The following is a 17,998-nucleotide window of genomic DNA, read 5'->3' as shown; positions in this document are numbered from 1 at the left end:
CTTTGTCACCCTAGCCTAAGTCCAATACAGAACATTCATTAACCAAGACTGTTTTATTTGCACCATAGAGGTGGCCTCCATAACATATATAATTTCATGTATGCATATGCATATATAGATTTTAATGAACTTTTCTGACACGGGCTGTTGATGCTCTCTTCAAGAGCTAAAGACCACTTAACAAAAACCCCAATACGAGTCATGAGAAATCCTCATTTGAATTGTTGGTCAGTACTGTCTGTCTGGTTCTAAAATATAGCCTGTTATTGTTGCCCTTGATTACCTGCCCAGAGATGGAAGATAAGACTCTATTGCTGAAGACAATATGCAATTCAGAAGCAGAGTCTAGAAACCCTATAGCTGTAACTGACCTGAATGTCCCCTCCTTGAGTTCTAGCCTTCATGATATCAGAAGGCATCGTGGACGCTTCTAAAGAAAGAAGGCAACCAACAGTTTTAGCCAACTATGATACCTATTAACCAATTCAATTACCAGCATGGCATGATAACCTTAAAAGAGCAGTAGTGGCACATATTGCTTGGAGGTAATAAATTGTCTCTAATTGATCTTTAGAGCCATTCACCAAGAGGTATGCTTGGTACTGGGAACCCAACTAATACTCATGCTAGTAGAGTCATAATTATGGGAGGAAAATCTCAACCATTAACTTGCTAAACCAACACAATCCCTAACAACAGTCTATAAACATTTATTATTACACCTATAGATAACTGTGTAATCTATCTATCTATCTATCTATCTATCTATCTATCTATCTACTATTTATCACTTATCATTTACATCATAGATATTCACCTCCAGAATTATCTTTTTTAAAACTTATTTTATGTTATTTAGAGAAGATATTTTGTAAACAATTGGAAGGAGGTTTATATACCACTGTTTTCTATAAATGCATTCCTTATCCTACTAACAGCAACCACATTTGTGGGTATGTTTGTTACTATTGATCACCTGCACCAATAGACACATCATTATCAGACAGAACCCACAATATATATTACATACTTTACATTATATGTGTTTGTGCAATCTATATATATTATATATAGATTGCACAAACACATATGGCATATGTTTGCCATTGGTGCTGTATACACAGTCCCATGGCCTGGCATATCATCTATCTCCTTTCTGTTCATCCCACAGTTCATCTGGAAACCACTGATGCCTTCATTGATTCCTTCTTCATGCTTGTCTCTATCAGTGTGAACTTAGTGCTGATCAATGGGAGATCTCTACTTTGTTCTATCTGCTCAAACTCATTCACTCACTCTGATGAAATTTTTAATTTTAGTCATTGTACTTTTCAAGGCCAAGATTTTTATTGGGTTCTTTTAAAATAGATTCTATCTTTTAACTACTTTTATGAGATCTGTTTAGCATATTTTCATTTAATTATTTAGATATGATTTCTTATAGATTTTTCAAAGTGCAAAATAGATCAGACTTAAAAGCTTTTAATAGTATATCTAACATCTGGGAATCTTTAGTGATTGTGAGTGTGTGTGTATACATATATGAGTGTGTATTTCTTCATATGTACATGTGCACTAAGAGACCAGAGGACAATCTTAAGGTTTTTTTTTTTTTCTTCAGAAATCAGAAACCATCACTTCTTGTTTTAGGAGTTCGGATCTCTCCCTGAACTTGCAACTGTCTAATTCAGCTATTCTGGCTGGCCAGAAAGCCTTCTCAGAAATCCACTGGTCTCCCTTGTTCTAGTGAAACATCTATTTCAGGTATAATTTTGTGCTTGCAAGGCAAGCACTTTACTAGCTAAGATATCTCCCTAGCTACTTCAACAATAATTTCTATTCCAATGTTTTAATTTTTTTTAGGTAGGTACATTTTTGTATTTCTTTCCAGCTTCTGTAACATTTTTAGAAACTAGACATTTAAAATACAGTGTTTTATTAGTTACTTTAAATTTTCATACCTGTATCAATATATTTTGATCATATTCACTTTTACTCTTTCCTCTATCTAGACCTGTCCCCACCATCTCCCAACTTTATGTGCTCTTTTACTATTTTTTCATAACCCACTGAGTAAGGTTTTTACTTGGAAAAAAATCATTGTTATGGGGTGTGGTCTTCTACCCTCTCTTCTGAGGTGGTGCAGAGCACCTAGGCAGAGCCTCCACGTGCTTGCTTTAGGCCCTGCATTCTCCACTGCTCTCCCTGGTCTCCCTTGATCCCTAGATTCAAGTTCTTCAACTTAAGTGTGTTCATACCTGCATCCATATCACAGAGCACACAGTGGCCAAACCCAGTTTCTTGGTCATTGATCAACTTCCAAAGGCTTTGCTGCCTTGATTTTTGTAGAAATGCAGAAGATCTCAGCTTTTCAACAAGCATCAGCAAGAATATCTTGTACTTTACATATCCATCTGTCAATAACACCATTCTCAAGATCTTACTCTCTCTGGTAGAACATTTTATGAGATACCATTTCCTCTGAAGTAGGCTTTATAGCCAGTGATCAGCCTCCAAACCAAAGTCATTCCAGCTTTGTAGCCTGTCAATTGACTGGAAGCCACAAGAAGCTGGAACCAGACCCTTTTCCCAAAGCCCTGGTGCAGTCTAGCAGCACACAAAGAAAAGAAAAACTTCATGGAGACTTTCCATCTGTAGGCTCTTTTTTCCTCTTGACATTTTATGTATGATACATTGTCCTGAAATATATATTAAAAAACTCACCATTGATAACTATATTTATTTTGTTTATATGCTTAAATAAGATAAAAATAGCATCTTAAAACATGCTTAGACAAATACTTCAGCATTCTGATTATAGTTTGTTTGTGGATCTCCCCACCCCTGCCTCAACACACACTAATATTTAAGGACCTAACAGACCTGCCTGGTTTTTCATTCATCCCACGCAGAGCCTACCACTCTGAGTTAGACTGTTCTGCCCTGGGGTCCAGAGTTTATGAATTCAACTACTGGGCCAGGGGCTCTGACTCACAGGCTTCCTGTTCCAGGTCATCATGACCATCAGGGTTCACTGCCATGACTCAGAGGTTGGCCTCATAACGCCTGAGCATTGTCATGTCCTTCTCTCCTTGTGTTCCTGTCCCTAAACTCTCTTCTTTTTGTGGATTAGATTCGGAGTCCTATTGTATGATCCAGTAGGGTGAGATGGCCGCACTCATTTCCCTCATGATTGAAGTCAATTGGATGACTGTTTTAGTTTGATTTTTTGGCTTTTCTTAAAGTGGACTTTGCTGTGTTGTTAAGAGACTGACCTTATCTGTTCAGGGAAGGACACTGCCCTGCTAGGCTTTCCTTATTTCTTCCATTAATTTGTTATTCCTTCTAAGATTGTTTTGGTCAAGGCCTTTCTTTTGAAAGATCCCCCGTGCATGATATTCACATGTTTGTTAATGCTTTAGTTATTCTCTCTTTGCATTTTGTTGTTGATGGTTTTTCTTAAATGTCTGTGGTTAGAAAACTGCAATTTTCATATCAGCCCAGGAAATGTCCGTCATTCATCTCTTCCCCCTGCTTAGCTTCACAGTGTGGTTACTGATGTCAGGAATATGACCCTCCCCCCTGTCTCCTATGATGAAACATCCCATCATTAGCTCTTCAATGTGAGTTTTAGAAATAAAGCACTTTCTAATTTCTAAAGCATTATTGAGAAAAGTCTAAGATGTACAGGAAGGAGAGTTCACCCATCATCTTGGCTTATTATGTGTTACTTTAAGGATATAATTGTTTACTTAGCTTATAGTTCTGGAAGCTTAAGCGCATGGTGATAGAATTGGCTTCTAGTCAGGGGCTCCAGAACACACAACATGGGTGCCATGTGCTGGTATGCATTCTAGAGCAGTGGAAGTACAGGCAAAAAAGTTGGATGGTATCACTATAAGAAGGAAAAGTGAGCTACCTTGCTTTGTAATAATCTTCTCTCAAGAGGGTGAATCTCATTCTATGAGCACTAGAACTCATTCTCTCAAAACAGTATCCAACCCTTGAAGCATCATCTCCAACAATGCAAAACTAGGCACCAAAGCTCAAGGTCGGGTGGAGGCACAGCCATTCAAACCACACACATACACCTATGCTAATTTAATAAATGCTCTGTGCTTTCATTAAAATGAAAGGTTTTTTTTATTTAAATGTGCAATTTCCCCTATGGACTTGTGTCTTGAACCATAAATCCAGAAAAATTATTTGCATGGTATGGATTCTGAGAAAACCCACCATTGAGAAGGTATGGTTGCATACACTTATAATCCAAGCATTTGGGAGGTAAAATCAAAAGCCATCAATCAAGACCATCCTTAGTGTTGTAGTAAGTTCAGGTTTAGCTTGAAATACAGAAGACACTTTTTCAAAGGTTCAAAAATAAAATGAGAAAAAAATCCTACCATTGTATCTTAGGGTTTTATTACTGTGAATAGACACTATGACCATAGCAACTCTATAAAGGAATACTTCATGCATTTTGGAGGGCTGGCCTACAGTACAGAGGTTTATTCCATTATTGTCATGGTAGGAAGCATACTGGAACATAGGCAGATAGTCTTGGAGAGGTACTGGAGAGTTCTATATCTAGGTCAGCAGGCAGCAGGAAAGAGAGTGTGACTGGCTCTAGCAAGGGCTTCTGAAACACCAAAGTCCACCTCCACAGTGACACTCTTTCTCTAACAAGGTCATCCCTACTCTAACAAGGCCATACCTCTGAATAGTGCCACTCCTTATGAGCTCATGAGGGCCATTTTTATTCAAAACACCACACAATAAATTCAGATCTTGCTACTTCAGGATCATAATCCTATTATATATTTGAGGCTTTTTTTTTCAAGGTTGTGTCCTCTTTTTGTGGAGAATATAGATAGGGGTCCTACATTATAATAGTGCCTTGGTATTAAAAAAAGCATAGAAATACATTTCACAGATGTAATGATTGTACCTTCCATACCCCTAGATTTATATGCTAAAGCCATAGTCCTGAGTGGCATCACATTAGGAGGTCTCTACTTACAATGAAATAAGTGTCTCAATAAAACATGCAGTTCATTCCCCACGCCACCTGTCTATAAGCACACACCATCAAGCAGCCCTTTCTACATACTAATGAGTCCTCAGCAGGCACTCAATCTGTTGACCACAGATGATAGAATTCCTCTTCTGCCAAACAGAAGAAATGGATGTTCATTAAGCTGATTGGTGTATGGAATTTTGTTGCAATCTGATATCATCACATATGCATCAATTAGTACTGGCTTAGGTGACAAGAATCTCTGAGGTCAGGATCTCACCACTTCCCTCTGTTATCTTTTCTTCTTATGATTTCAGACCAGGATACAAGAGATTGAGGCTAAGAGTAAGGAATTACATGGCACACAACTTTTGTGAGGAGAAAAGTCATATTTTCTTTGCCTAATGAGAGTTAGGGGGTATCCTAGTCTGTTACATTTAACCTACTTTGAAAAATATGTAGAGGGAGGAGGGACAGTGCTGGTTTAAAAAGTGAGTGAGAGATTGTTCCACATTGGCTTTTTTTTTTTTAATGGAATAAAAGTAATTCTTCTCGGGAATTATGATCAGTTTCTTGTTTGGAGTTGTCAGTGTGCTCATGCATAATAATTGTTCTGATTCCATGAAAAATGTAATTTTCCCAAGGCAAACATCACACACATATACCAAAAGTAAGAAAAGTATCAATCATAAACTCACTATCGTGGTAAGAGCCTAGTAGTAAAGAGTATTGTAGTGTGCTGGATACAGTGGAATCCACTGTTGGCCACAAACACTGCAGCCAGCACTTAGAAACTGTTTTAGATCCTTCCTTAAAATTTGTTTTTTTACCTCATTAAATAATTTATAATAGTTAAATGCTTCTTAAGTACACATAATGTCTTCTGAAGCTAAAATGAATACACATTCAACAAGTTTTTAAAATCTATTTGGAACATTAAACATGATAGAAGTAGAAAAGAATCTCTTATGAAGTCCTCTATGAAAGGAAATTGTGACAAGTTCCTGATTAGACAGAAACTGTTCCATCTCCAAGGGATAATAGGCAGTATGACTGTACCTTCATAGAATGAATTGGGTAGTGTTCCTTCTGTTTCTATTTTGTGGGATAATTTGAAGAGTATTGGTATTAGGTCTTCTTTGGAGGTCTGATAGAATTCTGCACTAAAACCATCTAGTCCTGGGCTTTTATTGCTTGAGAGACTTTTAATGACTGCTTCTACTTTTTTAGGGGTTATGAGAATATTTAGATGCTTTATCTGATCCTGATTTAACTTAGGTATTCATAATCTATTTGTCCAGTTATTTCAGACTTTTCAGATTTGTTGAGTATTGGCTTTTGTAGAAGGATATGATTATTTTTTTAATTTCCTCAGTTTCTGTTGTTATGTCTCTCTTTTCTTTTCTGATTTTGATAATTTGGACACTGTCTCTGTGCCCTCCAGTTAGTCTGGCTAAAGGTTTATCTATCTTGTTGATTTTCTCAAAGAACCAGCTCCTGGTTTTGTTGATTCTTTGTATAGTTTTTTTTTTTGTTTCTACTTTGTTGATTTCAGCCCTGAGTTTGATAATTTCCTGTCATCTACTCCTCTTGGGTGTATTTGCCTATTTTTGTTCTAGAAGGTTCAGGTGTGCTGTTAAATGGGTAGTGTATGCTCTTTCAAGTTTCTTTTTGGAGACACTCAGAGTGGAGCTTTCCTCTTAGCATTGCTTTAATTGTGTCCCATAAGTTTGGGTATGTTACAGCTTCATTTTCATTAAGTTCTAAAACATCTTTAATTTCTTTATTTCTTCCTTAACCAAGTTATCATTGAGTGCAGTGTTGCTCAGAGTCCATGTGTATGTGGGCTTTCTGTTGTTTTTGTTGCTATTGAAGACCATCCTTACTCAGTAGTGATCTGACAGGAGACATGGGATTATTTCAATCTTATCACATCTGTTGAGGCCTGTTTTGTGACCAATTATATGGTCAGTTTTGGAGAAGGTACCATGAGGTGCTAAGAAGAAGGTATATTCTTTTGTTTTAGGGTGGAATGTTTTATAGGTATCTGTTAAATCTATTTGGGTCATAACTTCTGCTAGTTTCACTGATTCTCTGTTTCGCTGATCTGTCCATTGATGAGAGTAGGGTGTTGAATTCTCCCACTATTATTGTGTGAGGTGCAATGTGTGCTTTGAACTTTAGTAAAGTTTCTTTTATATGGGTTCCCTTGCACTTGGAGCATAGATGTTGATCAAGAGTTCATCTTTGTAGATTTTTTTCTTTGATGAGTATAAAGTGTCCTTCATTATCCTTTTTGAAAATTTTGGTTGAAAGCTGATTTTATTTGATATTAGAATGGCTACTCCAGCTTGTTTCTTGGGACCATTTGCTTAGAAAATTGTTTTCCAGCCATCACTCTGAGATATTGTCTGTCTTTGACACTGAGGTGCATTTCTTGTATGTAGCAAAATGCTGGGTCCTGTTTGTATATATCCAGTCTGTTAGTCTATGTCTTTTTATTGGGAAATTGAGTCCATTGATGTTAAGAGATATTAAAGAATAATTATTTTTGCTTCCTGTTATTTTCGATGTTATTTTTATGTTTTTTTCTATCTTCTCTTGGTTTACTTTCTTGCTTTTTCTAGGGTGTAGTTTCTCTCCTTGTGTTGGTGGTTTTTCATCTATTAACCCTTGTGGTACTAGATTTGTTGAAACACATTGTGTAAATTTGTTTTAGTCAATGGTCTATCTTGGTTTCTCCTTCTATGGTAGTTGAGAGTTTTGCTCGGTATAGTAGCATATACCCAAAAGATACTCTACCATACCACAAGGACAAGTGCTCCACTATGTTTTTAGCAGTCTTATTTGTAATAGCCAGAGGCTGGAAATAACCCATATGTCCCTCCACTGAGAAATGGATACAGAAATTGTGGTTCATTTATACAATATAATACTATTCAGCTATTAAAAATGAGGACATCATGAATTTTGCAGTCAAATGGATGGTACTAGAAAATATCCTGAGTGAGGTAACCCAGACCTAAAAGGACATGCATGTTATCTACTCACTGATAAGTGGACATTAGACAAAAAGTTCAGCAAACACATCCTGTAACTCACAGACCGTATGAAGCTTAACTTGAAAGAAAGCCCAAGTGTAGGTACTTCAGTCCTACTTAGAAGTGGGAAAAATAACCACAGAAGGCAGAGGGTGGGACGGATCTGGGTGTGAAAATGAAGGATGAGGGGAAAGAGGGGGCAGTGATGGGTATGGGGGATACATGAGCGAAGTCCAGATGGCCAGGACAATACATGAAATATGCAGCTTCTGGGGTTAGGGGTTGGGGAGAGCCTCTGGAAAATCCCAGAGACCTTGGGATATGAAAGCCTCCTAGGACTCAATGGAGATGACCTTATCTGAAATACTCAACAGTAGGGAGATGGAACCTGAAGAGACTACCTCTGGAATGTAAACAAAGCAATACTACAGAGCAATAGTGTTAAAAACTGCATGGTATTGGTACAGTGACAGGCAGGAGGATCAATGGAACAGGATTGAAGATCCAGAAATGAACCCACACACCTATGGCCACTTGATCCTCGACAAAGAGGCTGAAAACATCCAATGGAAAAAAGATAGCCTTTTCAACAAATGGTGCTGGTTCAACTGGAGGTCAGCATGCAGAAGAATGCGAATTGATCCATCCTTGTCTCCTTGTACTAAGCTCAAATCCAAATGGATCAAGGACCTCCACATAAAGCCAGACACTCTGAAGCTAATAGAAAAGAAACTGGGGAAGACCCTTGAGGACATCGGTACAGGGAGAAAGTTTCTGAACAGAACACCAATAGCGTATGCTCTAAGAGCAAGAATTGACAAATGGGACCTCATAAGGTTATAGAGTTTCTGTAAGGCAAAGGACACCATCAAGAGGACAGATCGGCAACCAACAAATTGGGAAAAGATCTTCACCAATCCTACATCAGATAGAGGGATAATATCCAATATATATAAAGAACTCAAGAAGTTAGACTCCAGAAAACCGAACAACCCTATTAAAAAATGGGGTACAGAGTTAAACAAAGAATTCTCACCTGAAGAACTTCGGATGGCGGAGAAGCATCTTAAAAAATGCTCAACTTCATTAGTCATTAGGGAAATGCAAATCAAAACAACCCTAAGATTTCATCTTACACCAGTCAGAATGGCTAAGATTAAAAATTCAGGAGACAGCAGGTGTTGGAGAGGGTGCGGAGAAAGAGGAACACTCCTCCACTGCTGGTGGGGTTGCAAATTGGTACAACCACTCTGGAAAGCAGTCTGGCGGTTCCTCCGAAAACTGGGCACCTCACTTCCAGAAGATCCTGCTATACCACTCCTGGGCATATACCCAGAGGATTCCCCACCATGTAATAAGGATACATGCTCTACTATGTTCATAGCAGCCCTATTTATAATTGCCAGATGCTGGAAAGAACCCAGGTATCCCTCAGCAGAAGAGTGGATACAAAAAATGTGGTATATCTACACAATGGAGTACTATTCAGCCATTAGAAACAATGAATTCATGAAATTCTTAGGCAAATGGATGGAGCTAGAGAACATCATACTAAGTGAGGTAACCCAGACTCAAAAGGTGAAACATGGTATGCACTCACTAATAAGTGGTTATTAACCTAGAAAACTGGAATACCCAAAACATAATCCACACATCAAATGAGATACAAGAAGAAAGCAGGAGTGGTCCCTGGTTCTGGAAAGACTCAGTGAAACAGTATTTGGCAAAACCAGAACGGGGAACTGGGAAGGGGTGGGAGGGAGGACAGGGGAAGAGAAGGGGGCTTACGGGACTTTCGGGGAGTGGGGGGGGTAGAAAAGGGGAAATCATTTGAAATGTAAATAAATTATATCGAATAAAAAAAACTCAAAAAAAAAAAAAGAAAAAAATAGATATGGTCTCCAATTAAGATATGGGACCACCCATCCATCATCAAAATTTTTGCCTAGAATTGTGCCTATTTAAAAACAAATTTATGAACAACAATGGAGCAAAGACTGAAGGAAAGGCCATCCAGAAACTGACTCAACTTGTGATTCTTCCCATGCGCAGGCACCAAACCCTGACACTATTACTGATGCCATGTTGTGCTTGTAGACAGAAGCCTATCATGTCTGTCCTCTGAGAGGTTCTACCAGCAGCTGCCTGAGACAGATACCCAAACACTGGACTGATGTTGGGGACCCTCATGGAAAAGTTAGGGGAAGAATTGAAGGAATTGAAGGGGATTAGAACCTCATAGAAAGAACAACAGTATAAACTAACCTGGACCACTCAGAGTTGTCAGAGACTAAGTCACTAACCAAAGAGCATGCATGGGCTGGTTCTTGGTCCCTGGATCATATATAGCACAGGACTGTCTTGTCTGACCTCATTGGGTGAAGATAGACTTAATCCTGTGGAAATTTGATGCCCCAAGGAAGGATAATGCTGGTGTGTGGGTGGAGAAGAAGTTGGGTGGGATAGAAACAAAGGAGGAGGGGACACGGGGTGAAGAACTCAGGGAGGGGGAACAGAAATGGGAGCAACATTTAGAATGTAAGTAAATAAAATAATTTAATAAAAAAAGATAAAAAATAATTCTCAATACAGAGATTCTCAACTTGGTATAGTGCCTTATATGGTGTCTTTATTTCTAAAGAAATGCCTTTGAATAGGGAGTGCTGTTTAACTTTAGGCAAATAGATAACTGCTTTAAAGATACTATATAAGCCATACATCCTTCAAGGCTTTATCTTTGCAAAAACTACGGGGCCATTTCAAACTTTCCTTCTAGCCTAGGTCCTTTCCTTTTTGATTTATGCCAGCCTACAGAGCTACTCCCTACCCACACTATGGGATCCACCCACAAAGACCACAGTAGGCTGGGAGTCAGCATTTCTCTGTAGTCCATCTCCATTCCTTTGTCACTACTGCAGATACACAGAACCACTCTGTCAGGGAACCCACAGCTACTGCACTTGGCTAGAACCCTGAGTGGGCAACACTAATCAAAGAATGGAACACCTATCTAGCAAAGTGAAGATCTATACAAAGAAATATTTCAAACTCCATGTCTAGATCCAGCTAAAAACACAAACAACCAAGACAATATGCCCCCGCCCCCAGAAGCCAGTAATCCCACATCAATAGATCCAGAGCAAAGCAATTTAGCTGAAACACATGACCAGGACTTCAAAAACAGATATTGTGAATATGTTCAAGAATCTTAAGGAGACTATGAATAAGTGCTTTAATAAAGACCTTAAAACATAAATAAACAGTTGAATGTAACAATGGATATCACTCACAGCCTGAAACAATAAATGGACAAAACAAAGAAAGAATATCTGCAAGGAAAAAAGGACCAAGTCATAGATAAAGGCAGACCTAATAGCATAACAACTTGATTTTCAACGGAGACTGAAAGATAGGAGGGGCCTTAACAGATCTTCTACAAGTATCAAAAGACCACATGCTAGCCAGGACCTCTACAATTTGCAAAGATATCAATTAAAATCAAAAGATAAAGAAAAATAATCCATGGCAAAGGCAAATTTAAACAATTTATATCTACTAGTTCAGTGCTACAGAAGGCACTAGAATGAAAACATCAGTCTGAAGGTGCTAACTACACTCATATTGACATACTAAATAATTCCTACACAAAAAGAAATAAAAAAGACCACACAACAAAAATAACAGAAATTAATAACACTAACATTAAAGACTTTCAATCTTAGTGGTCTCAATTATACAATTAAAAAGACATAGAACAGACTAACAGATCAGATCAGATCAGATCAGATTAGAAAACAAGACACTTCTGATATATCTAAGACACATGCTTTATCAAGAACAGACATCATGTTAGGGACAAGGGACTGAAAAAGCAATTCTAAGAAAATGGACCTAATAGCAAGCTGGTGTTACCATGCAAATGTGTGATAAAGCAGGCTTCAAAACAATCTAATTAGAGGAGATAGAAAAGACACTAACTACTCATCAAAGGAAAAATAATATTGAGAGGATATTACAATTTTAAATATTTATGTATTGAGCATGAGGAGACCCAAGTTCATAAAAGAAATACTAAAACAGCTAAAATTCAATTTTGTCCCTCACACAGTGATAGCAAGGGACTTCAAAAACACTACTCTCATAAAACTCCAGGTTCTCCAGACAAGAACTAAATATAGGAATGCTGGAGTTGAGTAATATAATAAGTCACATGGACCTAACAGATACCTCCTGGACATTCCACCTAAACATTAAAGAATATGGAATATGCTTTCTTTTATGTAGCTCATATGCTCTTCCAAGTAGCATAGTTCTCCAAATGTGAGCACATAGTAGAAGACAAAGCAAGTCTAACCAAGTATAAAAAAATTAAATAATTTCTGTATTCTGTCTGATCACTGTGAATCAAAGCTAGACGATGACCTCACCAGCACCAGCACCAGCACCACCACTACCATCATCATCAACAACACAACAACAACAACAACAAGCAGAAATCTTATAAACTCATGGAAACAGAACAACTCATTACTGTATGAAAATTGGGTCAGGACAGAAATTAAGGTAGAAAATGAAAAAACATTTTAGAACTAAATGAAAAAACAAACAAACAGAAAACCCCACAAAAAACCACACACACCCAAACCAAATAGGACACAGTGAGAGTGGTTCACAGGCATGTTCAGAGCATTGAGTAAACACCTTCAGTTTTTTTTTTTTGTTTTAAATTACTAAGAATCAATGAAACCAGAAATTAACACTTTGAGAAAAAAATCAATGAAATTGACAACCCCCAGCCAAACTAGTCAAAAGATAGAAGAGAAAAAACACCCCAAATTAATAAATTAAAGGAGAATGGGGAGCATTACAACAGACACCAACCAAATTCAGACAATCATGAGGACATAGTGTTCAAAAAGTACATATTTCATCAAACTGGAACACCTAAGAGAAATCGGTGAATTTCTTGACATATGGCTTACTAATGTTAAATGAAAATCTGCCATTTTCTCCCCCAGAATGCCTATGGAAAGAGATTAAAAAATCTACTAGATCCTTAAAGAACTAAAGTCAATACTCCTCAAAATATTGCACAAAAAAGAAACTGAAAGAATCATTTCTTGATTGTTTTGTGAAGCCACTTTTGTCTTGATACCAAATAATAAAGACCAAATAATAAAAAATAGAAATTGTATAACAATATCACTTATGAACATAGATACAAAAATTCTTAATAAAATATTTGCAAAATGAATGTAAGAACATACTCATCTAAAGGATTATCCACCATGATCAAGTAAGCTTCACCCTAGAAATGAAGTGAGTATTCACCATATGTAAATTAATAAGCATAATCCACCACATAAACAGACTGAAAGGCAAAAGCAATATGATCATCTTATTTGATGCAGAAAAGGCCTTTAACAAAAATCCAGCATCCCTTCATGAGAAAAGTCCTAGAGAAACTCAGAAGACAAGGGACATAACTCAACCTAATAATAAACAACATAATAAAGGCAATTTTACAGTCAGTATAAATAGAGAGGAACTCAAAGTATTTCTACTAAAATCAGGAGCAAAGCAAGGTCTTCCACTCTATCGAAACCTATTCAATATAGTACTTGAAGTCTTAACTACAGGACTAAGACAACTTAAGGAGACCAAGGGGATAGGAACAGGAAAGGAAGTAGTCACAGTGTCTTTATTTACTGGTGATATGGTTATATATATATAAACGATATTAAAACTTCCACCAAACAACTTCTACAGCTGATAATCTTTCATCAAAGTATCAATAAATAAAATTAACACACAAAAATCAGTGGCCTTTTTGTGGTAGTTTGAATATGCTTGGCCCAGGGAGTGGCACTATTAGGAGGTATGACCTTGTTAGAGTAATGGCCTTGTTAGAGGACGTGACTGTGAGGATGGGCTTTGAGACCCTCATCCTAGCCATGTGGAAGCCAGACTTCTGTGGTTTGCCTTCACAACAAGATGTAGAACTTTCAGCTCCTCCAGCACCATGTCTGCCTGATACTGCCATGCTTCCTGCCATAATGGACTGGACCTCAGAACCTGGAAGCCAGGCTCATTTAAAAAAGAAAAAGAAAAACAAAACGAAAAACACAAGCCCATTTTCTGTTACCCACTTGGTCAAAGCTCCAGTGGCCTGCCCTATGAAGAAAACTGAGTCCTTCCCCACCTGTACCCTGGCCAGAAGCCATCAGATATGAAGAGATACACTTCAGCATTCTTATCACAATTTTTCAGAGTTCTCTTCAATGGCTTCTTATTTAGACTATTCCTTTGGCAGGAGGTAGGTTTGCCATAGAAGCCTTCTTTGAGTCTCTTTCTCAACTACGAGTCTGCAGTCATCAATACCACTGTAAAAGTGTCTGCCTTGCACCTTTATAGCCAATGAGGAATAAGGATCATGAACTTCCATATTGTTTCTGAAGGCAGCATGGAGCAACATGGATATCTACATAGCTTATAATACTACAAATCTCAGAATTGTCTCCAGTGGCAGCACAGGTCAGAGATATCACCATGGCCTCAGACAGCTGGGCATGGGTCACAGACACCAATATGGTCCCCAGCAGCAGTCAAGCCCATAGACATCAACATAATTTCAGGGAGCAGTATAGACTATAAACATCCACATGGCCTTTGGTGGTAGCACAGATGGTGAACATTGATGTGGCCTTCTGTGGGAGATCAGAGCACAGAATTTTACATGGACACAAGCACCACGGACCTCAACATGGTCTCCAAAGTTAACTTAGATCATGGACATCAATCGCGGTTGGCTGCAGCACAGACTGTGGACACCTTCACGCGCTTGGTGGCAGCACAGACCATGGGCAGCAACATGGCCTTTGGTCACAGCAAGTCCCGTGGATATCAACATAGCAACAGGACACCGATGACAGACACTAAAATGAACCCTAGATGGAACCTCATAAAGCTAAAAAGCTTCTGTACAGCAAAGGAAACCAGTATTACAAAAAGTCTCAGTCAACAGGATGGGGAAAAAAATCTACCAATTATACATTTGATAATGGTTAGTATCTAGAATAAAAAGGAACTTTAAAAAATAGAAAGAAAGTAAAAAAGCTAATCCAATTAAAATTGGGATACAGAATTAAATAGTGTTTCTCAACAATGAAACAAATGGCTGAGAAACACTTTTAAAAATATTCAATATCCTTCACGATTAGGCAAATGCAAAATAAATCTACATTGGGATTTCATCTTGCCAGAGTCAGAATGGCCAAAATCAATGTAGAAAAAAATCAAAGACTCTCCTTAGGGGAAGTAAACCAGACCCCAGAAGACAAATACTCCATTTTTTCTCTTATATGTGGATATTAACTTTTCAGTTTTCAACATGAGTGCTTCAATTTGAATAAATACAGATGTTAAGTATGTAGTTATGAACCAGAAGCTTTATCTTTGCTCACTAGAATTCATGGTACTGGACAAGGTACTCTATACATTACCCGAGGAGAAAAGTAATCATAAGTATCACCCAGGTAAAAACCCCGTGACCTATAACAGTGACTTGCCTGCTTGATATATTTGTGCAATAGTTGCACAAATGTTTTAGAAGTAATCAACTACTTTTTTATTATATTTAAAACCCCTTTCATGAGATGTCACCCATACCTGACACAACAGACATATATACATATGAATTCAGAAAAAATGTGACAGCACACAGGGAAACCAACACCTATTCAGACCAGACAAAGTCCTAGCACTGTGAATGGGAGGTAAAGTCCCAACACCAGCCAAAATTATATTTCTAATTGATGTCTGGTTAGAACGGGGAAATCATTTTGTTTGTTTGTTTTGGTCTTTTGTTTCTTTGTTTGTTTTTCAGATGCAGAATGATTGAGTAAAACATGCCAGGGCTAAGTCCATACCCAGGGTAGTTGGCTAACACAAAAATGGACTTTTGTGATTTTTTGTTCTTTCTTTCTTTCTTTTCTTTCTTTCTTCCTTCCTTCCTTCCTTCCTTCCTTCCTTTCTTTCTTTCTTTCTTTCTTTCTTTCTTTCTTTCTTTCTTTCTTTCTTTCTTTCTTTCTTTCTTTCTTTCTTTCTTTCTTTCTTTCTTTCTTTCTTTCTTTCTTCCTTCCTTCCTTCCTTCCTTCCTTCCTTCCTTCCTTCCTTCCTTCTTTTCTTCCTTCCTTCCCCTCTCTCTCTTTCTCCTTTCATCCTTCCCTCCCTCCCTTCCTCCCTCTCTCCCCCTCTCTCTTTTCTGCTGTCTGTCTGTCTGTTTGTATTTCTTCCTTTCATTTTTGCCTTATGGGGTTTTGCTTTGATTTATGCTTTGTTTTTGATTAATGCAGGAGGGGGATGGAGGGGCACACACATACACACAAACACTGAGGCGGGGTAACATAAGGTCATTAGGAAGTATCTTAGTTTGTGTTTGGCTTTTTGCTTTTTGTTTGTTTGTTTGTTTTTGTGAATAGACACCATGACCAAGGCAACTTTTATAAAGAAAATTTAATTGGGGCTGTGTTACAGTTTCAGGTTCAGCACATTGCCATCATGTGGTAGCATGACTTGGTGCTGGAGGAGCCAAGAGTTCTACACCTTGATCCAAAGGCAGCTAAAGGAAGTGTCCCTTCTGCCCTGGGTGAAGCTTGAACACTAGGAAGCTTCAAAGCCCTCCTACACAGTGACACACTTCCTCCAGCAAAGCCACACCTATTCCAATAAGGCCACTCCTCCTGATAGTACCACTTACCATGGGTCAAGCATATTCAAACTATTACATGGAGGATCTGGGAAGATTTGGCAGGAGGGGAATTGATATTATCAAATATACTGTGTAAAAATATTTGAATAAAAAATAAAATTTAAGCGAAACATTATGTGGTGGTAGCCTTGAACAGGACATTGGAGACAAAATCTTTGGGGTAGGATTAATGGATCAGATACCTCATTTTAAAATGAAATATAATAGATAATCAGAGGGACATATCAGGAGGTATTGTACACAGGATAAGCACATATTATTTTGTGCTCATTCCAGCGGATACATAGATACATGTGCCTTTTCTTTTTCTAAAATGGAAATAGCATAACTCAGCATGAAGATTTTAGAAGTTCTCATCCAGAAATGAGTTTGCACATTCAGCACTTCCAAGAATAAGAAGGACAGCTGAGAGGTTGTGTATGAGCCCAAGTTCAGGGCAGCAGAGATTAGGGGCATAGCCTTCTCTAAAGCAGTGCCTACAAGTCATTTAATGTTTTTTTAAACATGCATATATATTAAAAACTGGCATATAAAAGGATTTAAAGAGATGCTCTATGGAGAAATATTGCACCGTGGGACACCAGTTAGCACAAAGTGAAGCTTTTCAAATTGTACCCTGCAGGAATGGCAGCTAGGTTAGCAATTGAAGTAACACTCGATGGAGACGTTAGTGTCCCTTTGTGCTTTACTTCCCAGGGTTCCTCAGTCCTTGTGGAAACACAGGTATGGAGGTGATTATACCTTCCTCTCTACAGCAATTCCCAGATTTGACCACTGATTATTGACCCTACCACACAGGAACAAAAGGGCCTTGGTGAAGACAGGCAGGGCCAGTGTGCCATCCTCTACATCTAAGGAAGGTGCTTCATTTCTAGATCTCATTCGAGCATGCTTGGAAGTAGGTGCTGCTTCCCAAGTCTACTCATGTAATACGATCTCTTTACTATGTTCCCATTATAAATAAATAAATAAATAAATAAATAAATATGTATGTACATAAATAAATAAATTTGGACATTTCCACCATATAGTAGCATAAAGGTAAACTTCTCTACTTCAAAAGGAAATAGATGTATGTAGCAAGGTGTGAGCAGACCAAAGAAAGGCGGAGACCCTGCAGGACAAACACCAAATCTCCAAGCTCCAAGTGCAGCATCCAGGACCCCTCAA

General features: G+C 38.0%; 1 protein-coding gene across 2 annotated transcripts in view; it reads right to left on the bottom strand.

Moving 5' to 3' along the window:
• The window catches only part of Gabrg3 (gamma-aminobutyric acid type A receptor subunit gamma3), a 670,721-nt gene that overhangs the window by 59,557 nt on the left and 593,166 nt on the right, over nt 1-17,998 (bottom strand). The gene's annotated exons all lie outside the window — the stretch shown is intronic.

The sequence above is a fragment of the Apodemus sylvaticus genome, chromosome 1, assembly GCF_947179515.1.
Source record: "Apodemus sylvaticus chromosome 1, mApoSyl1.1, whole genome shotgun sequence".
Classification (NCBI taxonomy): domain Eukaryota; kingdom Metazoa; phylum Chordata; class Mammalia; order Rodentia; family Muridae; genus Apodemus; species Apodemus sylvaticus.
The sequence above is the reverse complement of the archived record's forward strand: the minus strand, read 5'-3'. Positions and strand labels throughout refer to the sequence as shown.